The sequence below is a fragment of the Tyto alba genome, unplaced genomic scaffold, assembly GCF_018691265.1.
Source record: "Tyto alba isolate M040663 unplaced genomic scaffold, T.alba_DEE_v4.0 Super-Scaffold_6, whole genome shotgun sequence".
NCBI lineage: Eukaryota > Metazoa > Chordata > Aves > Strigiformes > Tytonidae > Tyto > Tyto alba.
This window is the reverse complement of record NW_024881327.1, coordinates 19102439-19126959: the sequence shown is the minus strand read 5'-3', so window position 1 is coordinate 19126959 and position 24521 is coordinate 19102439. Positions and strand designations below refer to the sequence as shown.

General features: G+C 36.3%; 1 protein-coding gene across 7 annotated transcripts in view; it reads right to left on the bottom strand.

Annotated features, from left to right (window-relative positions):
* The window catches only part of TENM3 (teneurin transmembrane protein 3), a 1343701-nt gene that overhangs the window by 360634 nt on the left and 958546 nt on the right, over window positions 1–24521 (bottom strand). For all 7 annotated transcript variants that reach the window (XM_032988404.2, XM_032988405.2, XM_032988406.2 and 4 more), the window contains exons 9-10: window positions 22326–22397; window positions 3043–3159 (exon numbers count right to left, since the gene is read on the bottom strand). The gene's annotated coding sequence lies outside the window, so the exon portion shown is untranslated. The remainder of the gene's footprint in view (window positions 1–3042; window positions 3160–22325; window positions 22398–24521) is intronic.

Here is a 24521-nt window from a genome sequence, read left to right as displayed (position 1 = left end):
ACAAAAGTTACAAATTTCTCAAATTACATCTTTTAAAGGTACAGTAGAAACAGCTTTATTCAAAATTGCTTAAGTAACAGGAATAATTTTTTATTTTTTAAAAATAGATTTACAGCCAAAACTATCCATTAGAAAGCAAACACGTTAATGAGCAACACTGTGCAGGGAAATTGGTAACATTTCTCAGTGATATGTATTACTAAAATATTTTTAAACAACAGTACTGATCTTATTCCTAGTCATTTCTCAATAAATTGAAAAGTGAAGGTCACATAAAATGACATTCACTACTTTCACCAGCTCACAGAACTTGCCACAGTTATTACACCATCAGACCAAGAGCAACAGGTGGTCCAGTTGCCTAGAGCTTGGACACCTATTCCTTATTACATATTTTTAATTTATGGCAGAAAAAAAAAAATTATGGCAGGGAAAAGACCGCTTAAGTAGAGTTTTTATCCCCCCTGATAAATAACAAAACCAAAGGTAATAGTGTGACACACAGACTGTTATTTCAACAGCACATGACTCCCGTTTGTTCACGTAGGTGTTTCTCTGCTGACTTTAGAGCTAGAATCTGCTCCTGCAGTGAAGAATGAAGTTGAATGGCATAACATAGGAACACCTGTGGTTTTGGTGTCCTGTCAGGTGTCACTGTAAATTGGTATGATACTTTTTTTAAGTTGTAACAGATCTACTGTGCATAGATGAACTTTGAATGAATATGTCTCTCAAGCTACAGAATTACCTTTTCTTTCTTCAGCTCAGCCAGTTCAGGACCAACTTGGTTATAACCGGTCAGAAACGTCAATTTTCTTTCATGTTTTGGTCAGTAAAATTCTGACATATTCCAAGAACATTATCAGTATACCTTAAAGGCATGGTCCAAGGGCCCAAAGCAATTAATAGTGTAAAAACACAGCCAAAGGGGTAGGAAAGAGATTAGGCTCTAAAACCCCAAGTATGAAGTCTGAAGTCCATGCTACTGGAAACAGCAACCCCCATGCCACCTCACTGCTTTTTGGGGTCAACCCTTGAATGAATCCCTGCAGCTATCAGGATTTTCTATGAGGCAATAGCGACTCACTCTGGCATATGGTGCTGCCAGTCCACTTTGGGAGCCCACTAAGCAACATAAGTCAGTCAAATTCCTGAAATAAGGAGCGAATTCACCCAGTTCTCTCAAACACATCCATTTCATAAATCTCATCTAGTGATCTTTTCCAAGTGTTTGTTAAATAGTCCTGCAGTTCATATGGCAGACTCTGTTGCAATGGTGAAGAATTACAAGCTCAAAAACTGCACTTAAAAACTATACTGTACACACTGCAAGGTGATCATTTAGAAATATGGAATGAAGTGAGTATGATGGCAAGTCCATTTAAAACTAAATATTAACACACAAGCTGAAAAATGTTCTTTTTATTTTATGCATTATGATACAATTTTTAATTACATAATCACATATTTTCTACAGACTGACACCACAAGATGTATGTACCAGAAAAATAGAAGTAAGACTGCATTTGCAAGCATCAATCTCTAATTTTCTTGACTTCCTAAACTTTGTGTGTTTATTGTACATGACTGAAATCTAAATTAAATTTATTACACGTGTATATATATTTCATTTATGAACTTTAACAAGTATTGCTGTCATAAAAAGACATGCATTAATAACAGAAATGAGATCGTGATATTGAAGTGGTTTTCAGTCTGGAAGAGGTTTAGTTGCCTAGGATGCATTCTGTAAATCTAGCCAACTTGACCATCAGTGCCACTATCTTTACATCACTGACAGTGAAAAACTAAAGGAAGTCTCCAAAAGCAAAAGGCACTTCCTTTTTTTCTGGATAAATTCTGTAATCATGCCATACAGTATATGGCACGAAGAAAGGCATCTAGTACTCCACAGAAACTGAAGATGACCAGTATACAATTGTGCAATATTTTTCAGTTGGGCACAGTCACAAGGAGATAAATAAGCCAGGAAAAAAAACAACACCCAAATGCGCAACCTTCTGGACAATCTCAGTTTCCCTCTGTGAAATTTTAAAACAGCCCCGTTCCCTAAACATTAAAGCAACATGCATCCTACACCTTTATCATACATGAGGAGGAGGGAATTCCCCAAGAAAGAGACATACAGTCGATATGCTTCATGCCAACCCAAAGAAACATTCGAAAATTGGTGCAAGAATTAAATACTATTTTATTTTGAGTTTAAGCTTCATGTTAAGAAAGAGTTGAAAATTCAGTTCAGCCAGAGAAGTTTGAGTTTCTTACATTAACCATGTGGTCAACTTGCAGCAAAATCATAAAACAGTTTCCTATCACCAATTCCATACCTTTGAAGAAAAATATTTAATTTAGTTCTTTACAGTATCTCTCTTTTAGTCTCTCTAGGTATTTGTTTTCAGAATTCATAGCCCCTGACCACTTCACAATTTCTAACACCAACTCTTTAGAATCTAGCCCAAAAGCCTAATTCAGTTTGTAGACTTTACTGGTGGCTGTAAACAGATGCAGAAAGACACTTGCTTGAACTTTTTCCCTCTGTATTAACAGCCACTTCCATCAATGGTTGACACAATAAACTGTTGGCACGCTAACTAAAAATGTTTACTAGGCTAGCAAGGCAGTGATTCCACAACAGCAGCAGCAGCGAAGAACACTGCTCTGTCACCTAATGGTACAAACCTGACCTGGAGGATTGGGCCTCAACATATGACTACATCTGCCAAACCAGCCAAACAGCATTATGTGGAGTTTTTGCAAGTTTAAGCAAGATGACACCCAGTTCTGCACTAAGTCAGAATGGTATAGATTGGTGACATGCAATCCAAGGTAAAAACTACTTACAGAAAGTGAATCAAGCTAAAAAAATTGGAACAAAACAAACCAAAAGAGTGAATTTATAGTGAGTCAGAGTTTGCACTGCATGGGCATTTTCATCTGGTCCCGGGGTATCAGATACTCCAGGGACTGATTTAGTGCACTGTTAAACCAGAGCATATTTTCAAGATGAGGAAATGGAGGTACCTGACTGAAAAGATGGAAAGAGGGACGCAGTGTGCAGAGCCTGGCCGCTACACAGGGCTGGAGCCAGGGAGAAGCCACAGCAGCAAGCAGGAGGGGGGCAAGTTGTCAACACCACAGCTGAAAGGCAGGAATCAAGGAAGCGTGGTTGAGATGGGAGTAAACATAGCTAAAACTCTACTTTCTCCCTCCCACACTGCCCAATGAATCTCCAATAAATTTATGGCTTTTTATGTACAAGAAGGAAAACATAACTTAATTGTCACTTGGCAACATGTATCTGCAATAAACAAAGTATTATTTTTCTAAGAAGGAAAAAGCAGCATAACCAGAAATTAAATTATAGCTATTAATTCCCCACCCAAATTTCTGATGTTATCTATTATATATCTTTGCAATTCTATTATGGCTATGAGTTCAGGACAGTCAGATATTGTTAGAGCAGCCCACAACTTTTAAATGACAGCTCTCTTGACAGCTCTCTTGCTTGAGGTATCAATTGGGGGGGGGGGGTGGGTGTTAGTTAATAATCCAAGTAGAGTTAAATTTCTCACTATTGCAGTCAACATTTTAACTCTCCATAACAAATGGTCACACAAGATTTTAACTCTATAACAAATGACTATGCAGCATTTTAACAATCTATAACAAATGACTATGCAGCACAACAGTAAAGTAACTTCCATAGTTTTAGATGCATAAATAATGAAAATGAATATGAAAATGAAGAGACTCGGATGCAAGATCAGCACACCTATTCATATTTTCAGGAAACATCTGATTATGAGACCAAAATTATGCATAAATTGGGGATTTGCTTGCATTTCTAATGCATACCTTTTAAGATACAAATAATACTATATTATCAGGAAAAGAATGTTGGTGTTCCGCATTTCAGATTCACTGATGTATTTAATAAAAGTTTAGGTAATAGTATACTTACTACAACTAACTAAAGGAAAACTTTTCATACAGCTAGATCTAGATGTTAAAATCATCAGCTGTTTTTGGTAATATATACTCCACCTTTCACATAGCTGTGTTCACATAGCTGGTTGGAGGCCTTCACGTGCTAGATATATCTTTAATACTGTATTCCTCAGGCACAGACTATCATCTGTGCAATATGCAGATATGCAGATCCTTCCCACAATGGTCTATTGGCAAACAAACATGCTAACTAGAAATGCTGAAGCATTAAGGTCAGGTATGCCAACCAAGGTCACTGGGGAACATAACAGTGGAATAGATCCACTAGGACGCGAAGTCAGTGCAACAAGTTCTCTAGCAATCTTTAAAATATATTTTAACATTTTTTATTATTTCTTGTATAATATTCAGTTTCAAATAATAGATACGTACTTACATGACAAAAAAAAAAAATAGAAGACTAGCAGCTGATTATTACAAATACTTAGGGCCCTTCAGATATCAGAAAGGTGTCTCCAGGGATTCTCAGAAGTCCAAATGCCTCATTCCTACCTAATTCCATACGTACAAATAGGGTCTTAACCCTTGTCTCCTGACAAGAGATTCTTACTGAAACTCAGAATAGTGGCTGCACTCCCATTTTCCAAGGCTGGGTACACGCTTGGCAATTTACTTCAAGTGCTTTGATTTCAAGTGGCTTTTAACAGGATCAGAGACTGACATAAAAATATAAGCATACCAGGTGCATAGCTGCTGTCTGCTTTGCCCATTGCAATGATGATCCAGTGACCTACCAAGTTAACCTTAGGTGAAAATAAGTCCTGTAATATTTCACTAAATCAGAAGGCATTCCAACTTCTAGGTTTATATTATAGGGAAGACTTGAATTTCTGCTTCTAGTATGAGCAGGTATTAAAGTATGTTAAAAAAAATAGTCTTTGAAAAACATACCACAAACTATTTTCTCTCAAAAGCTATAAAACTGGTCATAGTAAAGATGACAGTTTTATATGCAGCAGGAAATTTCTACAACTATGTGTTATAATAGCTTTTAAAATATTTTTTTATAACAGTTTCTCAGTCAAGTGGTCAAAGCTTCCAGAACATGGTACATGTATGGGGTTTTCTGGCACATATTCGGAATGACTGGCATAATTCACCAGTAGCGAGTTCCCTTAACTCAGGAATGCAAATGCCACATCTGTACCAAACACACTGGTTTTGCTTTAAAATATGTTGCGAAAAAATATGTACTCAATGATATATTTTGGAAAATATATACAAGACAGGCTACATAAACACCTCGTCTCTCAATGTTTTCATCTTAATTTACAAAGACAGCACCTTAGAATTTCAAAGACACTTACTATGAGGTATCAGGTAAACTAATTTCTCATTCCTGAAAGTATCGTTTACAAGTGACAACTTTAGTTCCTTGCACATCATTAACACTGTAGTTGAGTCCTTTTCTTCAGAAGATTGTTGTGTTCATACTGTACAGAACAAAATAATTTCCACAGACATGAAAAGTGATAAAACCTTATGGATATCTGTGTTTTCAACCACTTATTTAATTTTTATAAGCCTTTGATTAGATAGAGGGTTCCATGAGAAAAACCTTATACCCTCCCCCTTTTATTTTCTCTCCAAGAACACACATAACAGTACTTTCATGTTTTAACTGGGTTATCTACTACTTTCAGACCCTTTATTCTTTTGGGAATATTACCATTCTCAAGCTATGCAACTTGATGCATACTCCACAACACTTTTTTCTAAGGCCAGCTGAAAAAATGGTACTGTATACAGAGATAGGTGCAAAAACCAGACAGATGCAAGCTCCTCATCTCAGCATTAGCACAGAACGATGACTCACACATTTGAGAAACAGAGCTCTGAAACCTGAAGGCATTCTAGATTAACAGGTCACATCTCCAGGAAAATGAGTGAAAATGATGGCACCAAAACACACAGTGGTTCCAAATTTTGGTTTTTAACTTCAGCTAATGTTAAAACAAAGAAATGCACATGCAAACAAAACAGTGTAAAGGCACACTCATTTCCCTGTCTCTGCTTCCTCACCAGCGAGAACAAACTGCTCAAGCTAAAATTATTCTGCATATCCAAACTTCTCTCAACATAGCTTTTTTTTTTTTTTTTTTTTTTTTTTTTACCCCTCCATCAGGGAATTTCTCAGCTCCCTTGAAACCAGGTTGCACAGATTTCTCCTTTCCCCAGGGTGTTCCCCAAATGCTTGGGGAAATAGAGCTCCCATTACAACATTCAGTTCTCTTTGTATGATGGCCTGTAGATCAGACTCACAAGTGTCTTCAAAACCTGCTAAGACACGATTAACTGCTTCTGAATTCAGATGTGAAAAATCAGTTTGTCTGATTCCTTTGACAAAGATGCCAAATTCCTTTGCCAAAGATGCTCCCTTTACAGATAGAGTCAATTAACAACATCATTATTAGGCCTACGCCAGGTGAAAGTTTTGCACACCACTACCTGGGAGGTTTATTTCCCATGGTGTTTTCAGCCCAACATTTGTACATCTGCCACAGCCCACTATCAGACAGAATCAATATGCAGAAGACATGAGATTACCTGACACATCACAGCATCCTTTCAGCCAAGAAGCGTAAGCACACAAGAGTCTAACGAATTTAATGAAATTTTGTAACAATTTAAATCAATCCAAGTCACTACTTCCGCTGTCCTCCCCTGTTGTTCTGTCCACAGAGTCCCTCCTTTGCTCTGACATTTTAACGATTGCAAGGTGCATTGTTGCAGAAAGTAGCCACAATCCGAAGGAAGTAAGAGGATCTTAAGGTTAATATTTGCTCTGAGCAGCTTTATGAACCAGCCTCGCATGATTTTATATAAGCACAAGCAACAATACAAAAGAACAGTGCAATCCTGCCTTACTTTTTCTTAAACAGTGACAGAACTGGTAACAGACCAACCTCACAAATGTGAGCTATAACTATGAAAAAAACATAGCCAAATATTTATTTGTATTTTCAATAGCCTTATAAGTACTCAACACACTTATAACAGCACCCCCCTCCTGAAATACAAAACTGGGTATACTGTACCTTCCTAAGTTTTTGTGTAAATTTTTCACTGCCTAAATGCCATTTTTTCAGCTGAATTTCAATGCATTTGCTCTTTCCAAGTTGAAATAGAAGGTTTTTAACCCCTTGGTTTACACCAGTAATTGGAGATTGAGGTGGGGAGGGAAGTAAATTTATTTTATCTATTACACAGAGGCAAACTGAATGATTACCTATAGTCTAAGACACAAGAGCAGAATTTTCCCTGAAACCTCTAATCGTTCTACTGAAATTTATTTTTTAAATATTTTCAAATATATTTTTAAAACAGAAATTTAAAAGGTTAATGTCAATCCCGTTATTTCAAATAGTCTTTACACAACCTAAGAATGTAAAATATTCAAGTGCTGCCCATGAATTTAATTAGTCTCCAAATCAGAGTATCCAAATTACAGAAGCCCCATAAAAGCCACTGTAGTGCTAAAAGCATGCTAGATGATCATGTTTGTTATGCATTTTAGGAAAAATTAATTCTCATCTAGTTTATACTGTACTATAGTCTGATTCCCCCTCCCCTGCCCACAACTTAGCTTGCACAAAAATTATTCTTTACAGCAGTACAACTGTGAAATCCCAAATAGACTAAATCTGCATGTGATATTTTAACATGTTCAAGATACTGAAATCATTCTTTAAAACACTCTGCCGCATCATATGTTATTTTATAAGATTTCATCATTTGTACAACATAGCTTGCAGTGATTTGTTACATGATATTCTGAAATAATCTGCAGCTGTAATCTGCAGGACTACAAACTCTCTCCTTTTTTTATTTACTTATTAAGATCTCAGGAATTCTTCAAAAGCCTTAGTAGAAGACTCACTTATAAGGCCATCAGGTTCTGGCCAAATCAGCCTCTACCAAAGAGGGAAACGGTCATACAATAAAACATTAAAGATTGATGTGTACAGAATTAATTGTATTGTTTCTCTTTAGATACCTGCAGCTCTTAGAATACATTAATGAGGTGGGTATCACCTAGAGAGGCTAATGTGCTAGGGATTATGTACAAATGTACATGTACTTAATTTCATTAGAAGGAAAGTCTGTTATACTTCCCAACTCCAACACCACCATTTTCTTCATTAAGAAGTGCAGCCAATGACTTGTATTTGTTTTAGAATTCAATGCACATTTGATGCATGTGTTCAACTGCCTTTATTTTAAAAATAAAAAAAAAAAAAAAAAAAAAAGATTAGCTGAACACAAGCTCAGTTTTAAATATCAACAACAATGGGTTCAGTAACAATCCTTCTTAGAAAAGTACTTTTTATGTCCCAGTACACAACAAAAGGGAGTTGTTTCTACTCCACCCCATTTGCTTATCCTTTCTGTTGCTGCCTTTGCAAACAGAAGCAGGCATCTCTGCATGTTGCTGCAAGTCACTTCTGAAATGCTATGTACCTTTTTCCTTCAATACAAACTGAAAGCGCTTGGCACCATGGCAGAAGACTGACATGTCCTAAACCCAGCTCTCTTAGATTCCAGTTGTTTTTTTTCTTCTGTCTGTACTGTCAAGGTTTACGGTCACTGTGATTTGCAAGCCATAAGGACATTGTGTTTTTTATAGCAGACAAACCTGGTCAGGTTAGCAACTGCAGTTTAAAGCAGTATTACTGCCTGGTCTCCATGACTCTTCCCTGTGCTTGAAGATAATAGCCCACAGTACTAACAGAAGCAAATGTACCACAGCAAAGCTACCACAGTTCACAGCCCAAGATCCAGAATTTCAGAAATTTTCCAAATTACCACTGAATGAAAACCATTCCTTGATGACAGTGAAGTTGGTGAGACCCTATATCACATGCTGGAACATTGCACAAGCTAAAAGGCCTGCTTTTTTTTTTTTTCCCAAAATAATACCGTCCATCATCTTAAGTCAATTTAATGCTGATATTTCTACAGTCTCACAAGAGCGATATGAACTAGTATGAATTTCTTCGAGGTAATATTGATATCAGCTTTCTGCATGAATAAATCAAGCTGTAACCATAGATAAAACCGATTTTGGATACTTCCATCAATACTACAAACAGGATACAGAGAGAAAAATGAGAGGAAAAGTTAATACTAGTGAATATAGATGGTTAGCATATAGTTTACAGAAGCCATCTAAGCATTGGCTATGCAAGTTGCAGATACAGAGCATTCTAAATAAACTGGTAAGGATGGTGGAAAAATGCTATTTAAAGACAACATAGGATCCTAAGAATATTAGCTGTAAATACATATAATAAGTAAAAAAACCCAAGCTTGTAGACCTTACCAAAAGAATGTGAAGTAGAACAGGAAGGACAGAATGTTGTTTCAGGTATTTTTAAGATTTTGTTCAAGCTTTCCAGCATTCCCTCTTTATTAATATGCTATACTTGCATTGTCATGTGCTAATTCTAAAGCTAAACTAACCGTGCACATGACAGTGTATGTAAGTGTGATCACATTTTCCAGTGGTATGAGTCCTTTGTGGTTACCAAGCAATGAATTTTATTACTATAGTGATAATGCTCATGTATGAATCTTACAAAAGATGGATGACCCCTTTTTTCCTCAAAGGGGAGTTCCACAGTTATAATAACAATGACTAACAAAATAATCATGCCATTAACAGTCTTAACTGATTCAGCTGGAACTCAAGATATATCAGTAAATCTGCTCACAAAGGTTACTGAAAATGCTTATGAACCTGAAAAAAACCTGGCATTAGAAGATGACAGTTTTTCAGATAACTTTCTCTGAAATTATATTAGCTAAGTTACGAAAGAAAAAATTGTGGGAAAATTTATTCACCTGTTCCATACATTTTGAAATTTGACCTTTATGTACAAGTGTAGATTTGTATACTAGTAGTAAAAAATGATAAATCTTTAAAGACATACATCTGGAGAAGTATCTAGCAAGCAGTATAAACAACAGCATTACTTGTTCTAAGTGAACTGCATATTTAAGTCTTGAAACGTAAGAGTGAAAACTAGCAAAAAATACTATGCAGTGGTTCTTCTATGAAAGAATTTATTATAATGGAAAATTCTATCATGCACAGTGTTTCTGTGTACTTGGAATAGTATTTCCAAGGAACACTCATGTACAGGTTTAAAGTTCCACCCACTGCCTCTGAACACTCACGGATTACTGGAATGCTTGCAATGGTGTTACAAACAAGTAAGAAACCTGCTTAGCAGTTACTTACAATGAAACATATAATATCCCCCCTAATTTACAAGTATAAAAAGGCTCAGTTATAAGTGAAAATACCATACTGAACTAAGCAGAATACTAAAAAGCTACTTTATATGTATTATTAACAGCAATATTCAGCTATTTAGCATTAAAGAATAATAACACTAAACCCTCCCTTGGAGGTGATCATTTTCATTGTTGATAGGTCAGTAACTGAGATTTCAAAAGTTAACCTCTGACTAAAAGACATCAAGTCTTTTTAGGTCATGAGGTTCTACATGGGGTCTCTCAGAAGACAAGCATAAAAGTCCTAAAATAACAAGCACACACAGAGGTTTCTCTTAATTTGCCCTGTTGGATTCCTATAATAAGTGCTTAACAACTCCATCCCCAGAGCAACTCTGCAGTCATCAACAAGACCATTTACCACATGATTTAGCAAACATATTTCCAAGATTTTCACTTACATGTGCTACACAGAATTGGAACAGAAATTAATGTAAGGCAATTTATGTGCAATACCATTCTTGCCTTCACAGTTCTTTGTGTATCAGATCCAAGAGGAGAACGAAGCTGAATTTCCAGGAGGCATACAGAAGTTGTAAGGCTATGGGACCAGGCTCCTCCCCTCCCATTCAGTCAATTATGAGCAGTCAATTAAGGATTGAGCCCTTTCTCTCTTCCAGCCCAGGATCTGGGTTTGAAGGAAGATCGTGAAAAAAAAAATTACTCAAAATGTAGTGGCATTCATATAAACCAGTAGTGAAATTCACACTGTTCATAACATTCGCAATGAAGTATGCATCCACCTTTCACAAAGTAAGCCACTGTTTTCTTTACCCTGCATTAAACTCTAACTGGGAATTTAGGCACCATAAAGACTTTTGAGTAACAGCTCAGCTAATTGTTAGCTTGCCTTCTGCTGTAACGTCACCAGTTAAGCACTCCAAACAGCATGAAGCACAAACAAAAGGCCGCATGCTAGTTTTAAACATTGATACCCAGAAAATCGCAGAGACTGTATTTAAACGGGTACATCAAAACAGTTTGCCTGCTCTCTCACTCACACCACCTTTTCCACAAACTTGCATGAGAGGAAGAACCAGCGTGCAGACTGAGACGTGAGAGTAGGAACCCCAGGGTGAAGGGATTCTAGGCTTTCCAGGAATACCAATTCAGATAGATCTACTTTGGCATTGGCTCAACACATCCACGACTCATCTTGTTCCACATCTGACGTTCTCACCAGGAAAGATGGTGTTATCTTTAACAGAGTTGACACGAGACTAAAGCAGAAGTGACACTAAATGAAGTAAATAAGCCTGATCCCCAGTGCCCAAAACATTTTGCAGTGACCTTACTAGCACCTGATTACTATTTTAATGGTTTCTCTCCCCCACCATCTTCTCTACACTTACCAATCCCTCTTAATTAAGTGTATCCACATAGCTCTTGTGTGATCAAATTATTTCGTGAAGGACTATGCCCAACAGAGGATGCACAACTCTAGCTGAAGTCTTAGCAGTACTGATTACTTTATAGATCTCGTGACATAAGCTTCAGCTCAACCTTGGAGTTGCTTTGCATTTTTTAACACATCTCCCTCAGCTGTAAGGCAAAGGGATCTACTCTAACCTTACATATTACATATTTTTCTCTACTGAAATGGTAGTAATGGTCAGTATCTGATCACCATCTGTATTTTTTTAGTTTATTCCTCCTGCCCATCAGCAGTAATTTAAATATATACAATTAAATATGTCTACACAGAATGGTCCACTACTCCAAATAAATAGTGTTTTCTGAACAGCAAAATATTCCCTTATCAGACTGAATGTCCATTCATTTTGTTAAGATTATTTGATTCTAACATTATACTAAAGCACTGATGGCAAAGTTCAAAAAAGCTTAGTCTCTTCCATCATCTCATGAAAACAGACAAATAAAAATTCAGTAGCATTGGAGATCACCATACAAAACCTAACTGGATAAATCCTTCTGTGTAGGTAATGAACTGCTGATAGTTACTTTTCAAGTGGAGTTCTCCAAGCAGTGCCGAATCCACCCGGAGTAGTTTTTGCTTCATGGGAAGGTTGTTGTTTTTTATTGTTATTCCACATGAGAAGTCATCAGAAATCTTTAAAAAAATCTACACTGATCAAAAGGACCCAATATGGAAGGAAGTTAGGTTGGACTGGTATCATCTCCCTTCCTCCCCCATAAAAACCCCACCCAAACCCTCAATCCGAATTGGTATTTTAGGTATACTCCTACCATCCTCTTGACATGTGTGTTTCTAGGAACAGAATAAGCTAACTTATGTTAATTTTTAGTCTTTTGGTATCTCATCTTTCATCAGTTCTCAAAGACTACTCATTACAGCTCTGAAATACTAATGACTAGGAAAAAAAACAAAAACAAAAACAAAAAAACCATAACAAGCCCCCCAAAAATAACAAAAAAATCAGACATGGTTTCTGTTTTCTTCTCTCTGGAGGAGAGGGAAAAAAAAAAAAAAAAAAAAAAAAAGAGCGAGAAGGAGGTAGGAAGTTACAGCTTAACATCAATTAACTTCAGTTTCCAGAGAAATATAGAAGTAAATAGTGCAGGATGGATAAATGGCTGAGCTGCCATCTGCTTCTGTTCTCAGCAGGTCTTTGGAAAGACAGCTACCTCAGTGAAGTGTTTGCCAAATACTGGAGTAAAGAGAGCAGTACGTAACCTGAGGGGAGTGAGGCAACACAGTAAAGCTTTGATATCTACTGTCTGTAGGAGTTACCTACATCCATCACCTTTCTAATCCCAAACCAGAGAATCTCTTCAGATAACGTAAACACCGTGTGCATTCTGGATCTGCATCTTCTTGTTTGATGCTCCCACACATGCCGGTATGCAGAAATATTCAGAGTATTTACTTCTCCAGAAACATTCCTGCTACCTTGGTAAAATAACAACCACTACGGAGAAAATTTTACACCTTTTATCTGCTTCAATCTCCTTAAAATGCAACTAATCAGATTAATTATAGATCAGAGGAGCGTACACTCTTTCACAATAATATTTTTCATCTACTTCTATGATATACTTTATTAGCTAATTTACTATACAACACTATACAGAGATGTCATTGAATGAATTTATTATTCCAGATACAAATTCCACTCAACTTAGTGACTGACAGGTAAGAAAACTAACAATATTTTATTAACTCATAAGCCTCTTGCAAATGCCAATTGCCCAAGGAGCAATCTGAATCACTGTTGTAACTTTAAGCACTCCACAGTTATGCATATTGGCTAGTATTTCTTACTGGTTTCTGCTACCCCACCTCCAAGTTATGACACCAAGAAATCCTAGCACTTGAGAAGTTATGAAACACTGCTGATTCAGCTGGTATCATAGTGCAACAAACAGGCATATACATGCGCCCAAAAAATATAATACTCAAACTTTAATTTTCTTCTGCAGTCCTATTAAAAAAAAGGAAAAAAAAAAATCATCCAGAAGCATACCAAGTTTTTTTTTTTTTTAAAAACAAAGACAAAAGTAAGAGGCAGACAAGAACTAGGAAAAATGTTAGCACATACAAGCACAGCCAGCAGAAATATGGCAGAACAAGTTTGACTTCTTTTGCCCATTTTTAAGCAATCATATACAGCAGAGCATCCACATCTCTCAGTCAGAGCTCCTTTTCCTTTCATACCAGTTCTCAGGTTCTGGTGAAATGCAACTCTTCTATGTTTTGTGTTTGTTTTGGTATAAAATATATGAATACTGTACTTTAAGCCAAATTTACATCAACTTAATGATCCAGTTTATCGCAAATTTCAATGACCATAACAATTACAGTCTCTGAACATTGCTTATTCACTATTTGTGAGGCAGTAGTATTGGACGGTCCCTCCAATTTTGCTAAGTAAACTATACAGAAGAATACTATCAAAATGTCTAGTTCAGAAACAATAACAGAATTTCTAGACAAGAAAAAAAATGTTGCATTTTATTTTTTTGATAAAAAAATTCTAATAAAAGAATTACCTTTCACTTCCAATTATTCTCTCCTGAAAAGAATTAAAATGAAAAAAGTGTCTCTGTTGGACAGTTTAGTCACTGATGATTTAATAGCACATTTACAATGTGTACAATGCCTGAAAGCAAAATACACAGAGAAAATAAATCCAACCAAATAATCGGATGACATAATACTAACTTGCTATTCAAAAAATCCACCAAATGAGTTACTGTCTCAAAGCCTTTCAGCTTAGTTGCAGTTAACGCTACAGGAATATAGTTGTCTTGGACTGTGCCCACCAAAGCTTCTAAAAATATGCTTGAAACTATCCTTTTAGCCAAAGTTATCAAGATAAAACTTCTTAGAATGAAGTGAGTGCCAGCAGTTTTCCTCAGCTGTTTCTAATTTTTAGAATAGAGATATTGTAGGAGTAATGGAATATGGAGATGAAATGGGTAACTCCAGCCAAATCTGAATCAGAAGGAAATGAGACAAATGCGCAGAATGACTGTCCAATCACCACTTGTATGCAACTGTCCAGGAGCAGAGACGGATCCCAGGAAAAACCCTGACACAGTCATGAGAAAGCCCCAGCTGATTGGCACCTATCATTTTTTTCCTACCTTCAACTATTGAGACTTAGTCTTGAAGATCAAGATTTTTGTCTTGTTTTGTAAAACTGCCACATTATGATATGCTGCATGATATCCAAACAACTACTCTCTTTTTAAGCTCTGAGAGTACCCACCTTGAGTGTCTTCCCCAATATAATTTCAAATACACTGAAGTGCTTATTTCAGTATAGAATCTGGTCCCAAATAAAGGCTTCATGACTTCAAAAGGTGGAAGTCCTTCTTTCTGAACATAACACTGAGAATACAATGTGCAAAGCTTCATATGCGACACAGCTGCATGGAACAGGCTCTGTAAAATAGATGTCATTGCTAAGGCTTAGTGAGGACAATTACTATCCACCTATTTGCGCATTTCATCTTTTATTTTCTACAGTAACTAAAAGAGATTAAGGAATTTGGGATTCAAGAATTAGAACAAGAAAGCATTAGTCCTTAAAAAAAAAAAAAATATTTCTCAGGGCATGTCAACCCTGGAAAAACTGAATGATGAGAGGTCAGCTTTAGGTCAGATATACACCTCCTTCTCCATACTGCAACTCGGCAGAAACAAAGCTCCTGAAGCAAGCTTCAATAAGAGACAGCTAGGGCTATCAAAGCAACATCTGCAGACCTCTTAACAAAGAAACTGATCTAAATCAAACACTCCTGGGTACAAATGGAGCTTTAAGTCAGATGACTTATGGAAAAGTTCTAAATTTATCATGGAAAGATAGCAGCAGCTTAATTAAGGCTGTTATCAGCTTCCACTATGAATATTTGCTCTCAGCTCTCCAGTTCTCGCCTCAGACATCTGACTTTATTTAGCAACTAATACACACTAAGGACAGAGTTTGATACTTGTAGCAAAATTATGTATAAATATACAGTTGACAGGTTCCAATTTTCATCTCCTTTGCTGTGAAATACTTGTTTCTTCAAGTAGACTTGCACTAAAAAAAAAAATAATTTTAATTGAAGCACACTGGGTTTGATAGTTGGAGTAATTGGTGCTTCTTGTGACCTAAAAAGGAGCATTTAGCTCACTAAGGCATTGGCTGATAGCTACACAAGTTTGTTTTATTAATTTAACTCCAAGGATTTCAATACCAAGAACCAAGCATTAAATTTGTGAGCATCTTGCATTTTATGAAGTTACTAGTGGTCACAAAGATTACTACCATGATCTTTCTGCACTGACAGTTATTGAAGATCTTTGTTCTGCAGGTAACTGAGGTTTGTGTGTGAACAATATTCTAGTCTGAACATTGGCAACTTATGGATAACTGTTAACCCACTTCCTTTAGTTGAGGTTAATTTTATCCTTCTTGAAGTCAGCCTTTTTTCCATCTTTTCTGCTCCATCTTTCTTGTCAAGAAATCCAGATGTTTTCAAAAAGAGATTACAGCTTAATATTAATTTACATAATTAAGTCTTCAAAATATCTGACTACAAAAAAAGGCAGCTTGAAAATGACCGAGATTTTTCTTTAATAGCATTTTTGCATCCACTTTGTGAAACACATGAGCTTAGCCTCTGAAGAACTGGTAGGCTGCACAAGACAACAAAAGAAGAGAATTACTAAAGACTGTTAAGAAATTATCATTACTCAGAAACTAGACATGATGCCCCAAGGTGACACAAAGTAAAAATTCAGTGGGGGATGTGGCCTGTTCTATCATAGTCCTGCTGTCAGCAGATTCTCTCTAGGACCAAAGATAGATACAAAGGTGATGTATTGTTGCAAATAGGGAGCTGTAGCTGACAAATATTTTCCATGTTTCTTACAAAAAACAAGCCCCAATCCTTCAAGTTGATCTATGAAAGCCAGAGATGCTTTAGGCGAGTATACAGGTTCTTCTTGCACTGAAAAATTAACATGCATGAGGTCACATTGTAGTCAGGCATTTCTTGCAATGTTTTTGCTGATATTCTTTTTAAAGCTTCCAAAAGAATATGAGTGTTCATCTGCAAGCATCATTAGCTTTATCAACTGTCATCACTGTTTTTACAATGTAGTAGTAAAAAAATAGACAAACTGAGCATGGCAGAAGCCATGGGGAAGAAAGGAAGAGAGTTTTTAGAACAAAATGAAACCAAAGTACTTTTTAAGAAGCAGCTAGAGCTACCAAGTGAAGATTGAATACTTGCTCATCACATCATTTACAGATCCCTAAAGGAAACAATTTGCCACTGTCCAACAACACTGAGCAGTCTATGATGACATCTATATTTAGGCTAACACTTTCAACTATAAAAGATGCTGGCTTTTTATTTTTCCTGAAATGTTCTAACAAATTCATTTTTTGGAGAAGATTACTACTCAGTATGGAGAAAATAGTAACATGCCTTTGCCAAATGAAATTATTACCATATTTGTCAACGTTCAAAACTTCCCAAATCATTTCTCTCTTGTCATCTGCCACACCAGAAAAATTAGTGAGCCAATGAAGACACTAGCTTAATGTGGTCTTGCCAACAGAAGGCAGGACCCATACTGATTTCAAGGCGAACAACAGTGGTGTACAGGAAATCTTGAGAGACAACAACTCCCTGAAAGGCAAGAACAAGACAGCTGTCCTTGCTATTTTTGGTAACTTTCACAACATCTAGCTCATGATACCTATAAATCACCTTTATGTAGAAAGCCTTGCAAAACAGCCTATACCTCAGACCCAGAAGATCCTATACCATGGAATAACCGCCTCCTCCTGTTAGTGCCTAGTATATCCAGCCCCATATTGAAGATATCCTTTAAAGCTTTACTGTGATGTCTCATTGTCATTACAGCTGTACAAAACAGTAGCTATTTATATCCCCCTGCACCCCCTCCCACCCTATGTCAGAAACAAAGAAAAAACCTAGGGCTTCACAAATGCAAAACTACACAGTAAGAGAAGTGCTGTTGGTTGTAGCCACCCATGGAGAAGTTAAAAAGGCCACAAATTCCTAGGCAGTCCTGTCACCTTGAGCCTAAGCACTGTCATGCATCTGCATTTATATGTACACGATGTTTTTAAAAAAAAAAAAAAAAAAAAGATAACAGAGAAATGTAGTTCCCCACCTAGCTTTGGAAAACTACATGTGAGGTTTTATGCTGCACTGCTTTTTGCAGCCAAAATGAGAATGGATTCAAACCACTTTGCTCTGTCCTGATCTCACTCAGTTTTGAGGGTTGGAGTGGAGACCTCACAAACCGATACCTGGAAATTACAGAATTACACAGAATTTTTACATCTCTGCCTGAAGTCACATCATTTTTTTTCTGCTTTAAATTTTAGATTAGTCAGATTATAGGTGAAAACTGACAATCTATTATTGGAGTATTTAAGACCTTTTATAAGGACACATAAATAAAAAACATCCTGAAAAACCTGAATGACCTGGGGGGAAAAAAAAAAAAATAATCTATTTGGTGCTTAAAAATCTCTCCAAAGTCTTTGGCTCTTCCATGTAAACAAGGGAGAACAAAGGAATTAGAACATTAATAAAATGTTCCACAGGATTAAAGGCCAAAAACATGTATTTCTTAATTTTTGTACTCTGGTGTCTTTTCTTCACTCTTGGCAAACACACCAGATCTAAGCAAGATATTTAACCAGGCTAAGAGACACCCTGATTGAACTTCTGAGAACAAAGGCAGGCTGAAAACATATTCCATTTTGTATTAAAAATATTTGCTTGCATCATTGACTGTTGCAATTCTTAACCAGTATTTTTTTTAAATACAGAAAATTTTAATTATGCATTTCAATTTTTTTTAATAAAAATATCAATTTTAATTTTCAGTCTGTTTAATGAATCCCATCAGTTATTTATACCTTCTTTATCATTCAGTTTGGCTACCAATCAAAGTTCTGCTTGAGAACAACAAAGACAAAAAGCAAGCAGGATCAGGGGTATGGTTTGACGTCCTTACACTAACAACTATCATAAATTATTTATTGAACTTCAAAGCTTTGAAACTGATGATGAATATGGTGGGAAAAATAATATGTGTTTGTTTACTATCAATTATTTGTTACATATGTTTTATAGTATACGATATTCACAAAATAATAAAAATGTATTATGTTCATTTCATTAAAATTTACTACTCTTTCTATCCATTCAGAGATTATGAATGGACTATTTAGTAACTTTTCAATAACAAGAGATGCAAAAACCCTGACAACTTGAGGAAAAAAGAAAGAGGATTACAGCCATACTTTGCAGTTAGAAACATCTGTATATGCAAAACATTATTCAAGACTAGACAAAATGAAGTCTTGAATCAAAATAAACTACATAACCCAACTCAAGTAATAAAACATTTAGAGCCTAGAATATGAATGATAGCTGAACTAAATTCAGATTCAAACCAGTCAGATCAAAGAATTAACATGTCAGTCCTTCTAAGCAAAGCAGGATATCAAACCTGTCGAGCAGCTGTAGATCCAAATTTTCTTCTGATTAAAAGTAAGTCGGGGGTGCATGATTGTATGCCAGATAGCTATTGTTTTTAATGTGCCTGAGGTCAAACATGGTAAACTTCACACTTCTAACCTGTGATGTTTGTAATAGATTGGATAAAACACATTTACAAAAGAATCAATAAATGTAAAGACTGGAAAGAATTAGAGAGGCTTGCAGGCTTGTACCTATTGTCTGGGGGAATTAGATGTCAGTTTGAGTATTATAACTCAAACAAAGGTTTCCTAGCTTTAATTTACTAGAACACATAATGGGCGATGTAGAAGCTGGGAAACACTAGTCAGCCTGAATACATTACTTAACAAACAGTTTAATGAATGTTACAAACATTATTATAGTCCTGGAATCCTCTCTCTGCTCCTTCATTTTTACTTTGCAATCTTATCATGAAAGGACATTTCTTTGTGAGGCTGTTCCACTTAAACTTTAAGTCTCAGAAGCAAATAACACTACAACATGCTCAAATTAGATTCAAATAAATTCCAACAGCAATGCTGAAAGCTATATAAATAACTAGTGATACACAGCTTTCCAGTCTGTCTCACACAAACAGCATATATATATATTTGCATAGCTTACACACTTTTACAGGTTAGCTATACTATAGCCTCAATATATATCTTAAGAAAATCTTCCATTTGTAAACTCATGTAGGAAAACAAATGTATAAAAGGAGACTAGTAAATAAATGTAGGCCACAGTGGAAAGGAAAAAAAAAAATACTACCAGCATATTCTTTAAAAATCAAAAAGACTGGCTGATGTCAGAAAATATAGCCCAAGTCTGGTTCACACATTAAAAGGAGTAATAATTTCTTTCCTGAGGATGTTTAATTCTTCAAGCAGTTCTTGTGAAACAGAACATCCATACACTTTCCTAATTAAATATTTCACATTCATCCGATTTTTAGTCCTCAGTTCAGTCTGACTTCAAATGTACAACCTACATCAAAAAGGCACAACTTTTGCATTTCAATAAAATAATTAAGACATAAGGTACAGTTTAACATCATGGTGAACTTTAAGGTTTACCTTTGATTATCACAACTTATTTCCTCACATTATCTGATTTACAAAGTAGAAAATGAGGAAACAATGATGAGCAAAATATCCATAAGCTTTAACAGGTAAACCATATGGTTTAGTGTTCCAATAGACAAAATGAAATTTTAAACACACAACAGGGTTGTTTAATGCTGTATTCCACCGGGTAAAATTGGATACAGAAGGTTGGATTTCTTCATCCCAGGTTCCCTCTTCAAACCACAAACTGTTCATGTGCAGCTGATAAGTACAGTATCTCTGAAACTCCCTTTATAACCCAGGGCATACACTGAAACAATCACTGGAGTGCATTTTTTCCCAGGGATTTGTGTAAAGAACCCAATTTCTGAAGACAGAAATGTATTCTATCATAGGGTTTTGAATAACAAGTTATTGAGTTCTTGTTCTACCGTGATGGGAAAGCCTCGCTTGGGACTCTGGTTCATATGACAAGAGGTTGCTATGACCATAAAGGAAAAGGTATACATATATCTGCATTACAAAGAATGTCCTTGTTACTGAGAGAGAAGGACTTTGTCAATATTACCACCCCTAGATAAAAGTAAACATAACCTATATTCATTTTTATGTATTAAATGGTTGCATGTTGTATTAAATGGTTGCATGTTCAGATATGAGGATGTATTTGTATATACTGTATATCTGTCTCACTGTATTGTTTCATGACAGTAGTTTTGTCTTCTCTCCAGTCAGCAAAAAACTTGTTAATATACTCACATGTGCTTTAACTAGCATGAAGTATTGCTAGTTGCTACACTACATCTACAGAAACAAATAGGCATATTTGACATTCTACTTTCTTCTCATTTAAATCTACTTTACAACTTGAGAGCCTTGTCGCTTGGACAACCAAAGCCATGATTTTTGAAGAAGGTTCACTGCAAGAAAATCACAAACGGCTATACGAGTCTCTCTGTCTGGTCACATCAAAAGGAAGTTTTAAAAAGGGTTAATCATTGCTTTAAAGTAAAAAGGAAGTGCACTCCACAACAGAAGCTGCTGTTTATGCTCCTTTGGGCTGTTCATTGTAGAAATCTGGTTGACAGAAATTGGGATGAAAAGCTTAGAAACAGCTATTTGTAGAAATAGCTGCCTCAGAAAAAGAGGACACCCGATTAACCTTCTGGTATATCATTAGCCTAGTAAATTGTAGCATTCCACAATCCAGAAAGATATTATGCAGTTCCTTCTCCAAAAAGAAATCTTACTCAACTTTATATTCCAGCATATGCCTTATTTTTGTGTTATTGCAGAAATTAAGCATTTTAGATGTTAAAAAAAAAAAAAAAAAAATCCCCGAAAAAAATCAATAGTTCATTCTGCTAGGAGGCCCCACACACAAACTAAGAGTTACTACAACCCTTACACAACTGACAAGTTCTCAGCTTTTAAACCTGGGGCATAGGGGCTGGGCACTGCAGTATTTTGGGAGCAGGTAAAACAGATCTTGAGTCAATAAAGTTTTTTCACTGACAGAAACTTAAGGGAAATATTTTCCTGGCAGTAGTATGATTCACCTTGCCTCAGCCAAAAATTATGTCCCCAGCTATACATTCCTTTAAAATCTGTTCTCATTATGGTTAAATAACTGAACAAATAGCTAATTTACTATATTTTTACTGGCAATTAGATAGGGAAGAAGCATACCTATTTAAAACATCTGTTTGCCAACCAGAGGTGGGGGAAGTAGGAAGTTCTGCATTTCAATAGATGAAGTGTAAGATACATGTAACATCAGTAAAGGACAAGCACAAATACTTGGTTCTAAGAATCCACAGAAAAAGGGCAAACTATTTTTATATGTGGAAATGTCATCTATCTTAAACACCATTCTTAGTTTTCCAGTTTCCTCTCACTTCCCTTCCAATATGGTGCCAAACAGAACACTTAACAACAGCTTACCTCTAAAGTAAAAGAAATAGTTGCCTGATTGTTGTCAATGTCTCAGACTTTCTTTCACCTTGCAATAGATGCCTATGGAAAATGGAAAGTCAATTATTGAAGCAGAATCAACTAAGAGAAAAAGCATGCTCTTTCTCACTAACACACAAAACTACAACTAGACAACGTATCTTTTTAAAGTACATTAGTGCAGGAAGCGTTCTCCTCAGCGAGGAGGAGAAAGCAGTCTAGCAAGAGCTGAGGTAGAAAAGCAGCTTCTTTGGTTGATGCTGGGCTTCAGAGAGGAGAGACAAACAGGCCAGGGGACCATAACAGAAAGATGAAACAGTCCGTTCCTACTTGCTAGTTCATCTGAAACCAGTTAGTATTTCATTTACCAGAAGGATAGGCAAACACCAGCACAGGTCGCTCAGAGGCCTTGGGGTCCCTGTCCTGCAGGTGTTCAAGACAGCTGGATGCAGCCCTGGGCCACCTGATCTCGCCAGGCCTGCTTTGGGCTGAGCAAGGCAACCTCTGGGGGTCCCTCCCGACTTAAACACCTATTCACATACAATCACAGAATAATTTATAACAACAATTCTTTTTCCAGTAATTGAGGCTCACTGTACTCCTGCCATAGCAAGCAGCCTGAAGAGTATGGCACCCCTCAAGATCTATGGAAAATTAGTAAGTGATCTGTACATGGCAGAAATCGTAAATTTTAGACTATCTGAGATTAATACCCAGAGAGGAAACTGCCCCCAGGACATCTGGAATATGCTCTCATCTTTTAATATAATAGCTATTTCTGATGTAACTTCTATACCCACTCCCTGCTTCCCTCACCAGAAAAAAAAAAAAAAAGACAAGAGGTTTGGTTGACAAACTAATTCTTAATAGGAAGGAAGGCTCACAGTGTTTCAGAAGTTTTTACATACTCTTCATAAGAAAGAAATCTTCCATAACTCATTCTTGTTAGACACCTGTATTCTATTTGTAGGAACATACTTCAGGGAAAGTCCCATGGCAACATATTTGATTTCTTTTATGAACTTCACAGCATATTCTTCCACAGTTTATACTTGTTAGGATAATCTAGATATTTGGAATTTCTACTTCTTTCCCCTCTTATGTTTAATTCCTTACTGGATACAGCCTTACGTACTACAAAATTAACAACATAATTTGAATTCTGTCCTGTCACATTTTACAGGAAAATGCCAAGCTAGTATAAAAACAGCTTGATTGCCCTATATAATTTTAAATTTTAGGGTATCACTAGATACCACCCCAGGTAACATTTCAATATTTTACATACCCCCACGTAAACTCCCCTTTTTATCCCCTTATGAATCTCTATGTAGCACTCAGTTCTGCTGCAAGTTATTATTCCAAAGTATATTTTCTATGTATGTATCTCCACTGTTAATCTAGACTAAAAAGGCAGAGAAGAACGATCATGTGGATCGCAGACAGTACCTTGAATTTAGCACTAATGTGCCAAATTTTTCTTTCCATGATATTACACCTGTCAGTCCAGACCTGTTCATGAAGAAGGAATCAACTCAGTATTCCAGAAACTTCTATTTACCTTTCAAAACAAAAGACTAGGCTTACTACACTCATCTCCAGTACATGAATCATTAACATAAACTATCTCTCGATTCATAAACATCACAGCAGGCAAGACATTGCTTTCTCCCATTCTAAATCTGCAGTTGATTTTCCTATGTGTATGCTGTTCGGAGAGACAATAAGTGCTGCATATTCACCTGTAGATGCCTTCAGAAGCATACCTGACAGTCCTTTAGATTAAATACATAGTGCAAGTACCTGTGTGGGAAAGATACTTCATCTGCTACACAGAGATCTATAAGAACATACTACTGTTAAGACATTAATATAGTTTGGTCCATTCGAGATCTCTTTGAATGCTGGTGCCTAAGCTGTTTATCATACTACATGTGGTAGCAGTACAGGTAATCAATAGTATTTGCAATTTAGCAAGACTGAAAAAGCAAGCCTACAATTCAAGATGACAAACATGTGGCTTGCATAGGCACTCTCGGTTAGGAGGAGTGAAAAGAAAGAAATTTTTTGCTAATGATGCATTACCAAAGCTATTCTGTTTGTTAAATGCCATGCAGCCCACATAACATTAATTAGCGTAATCCTCATCTGAATTGTTGACATCGTTTACATAAGAGAAGTACCATG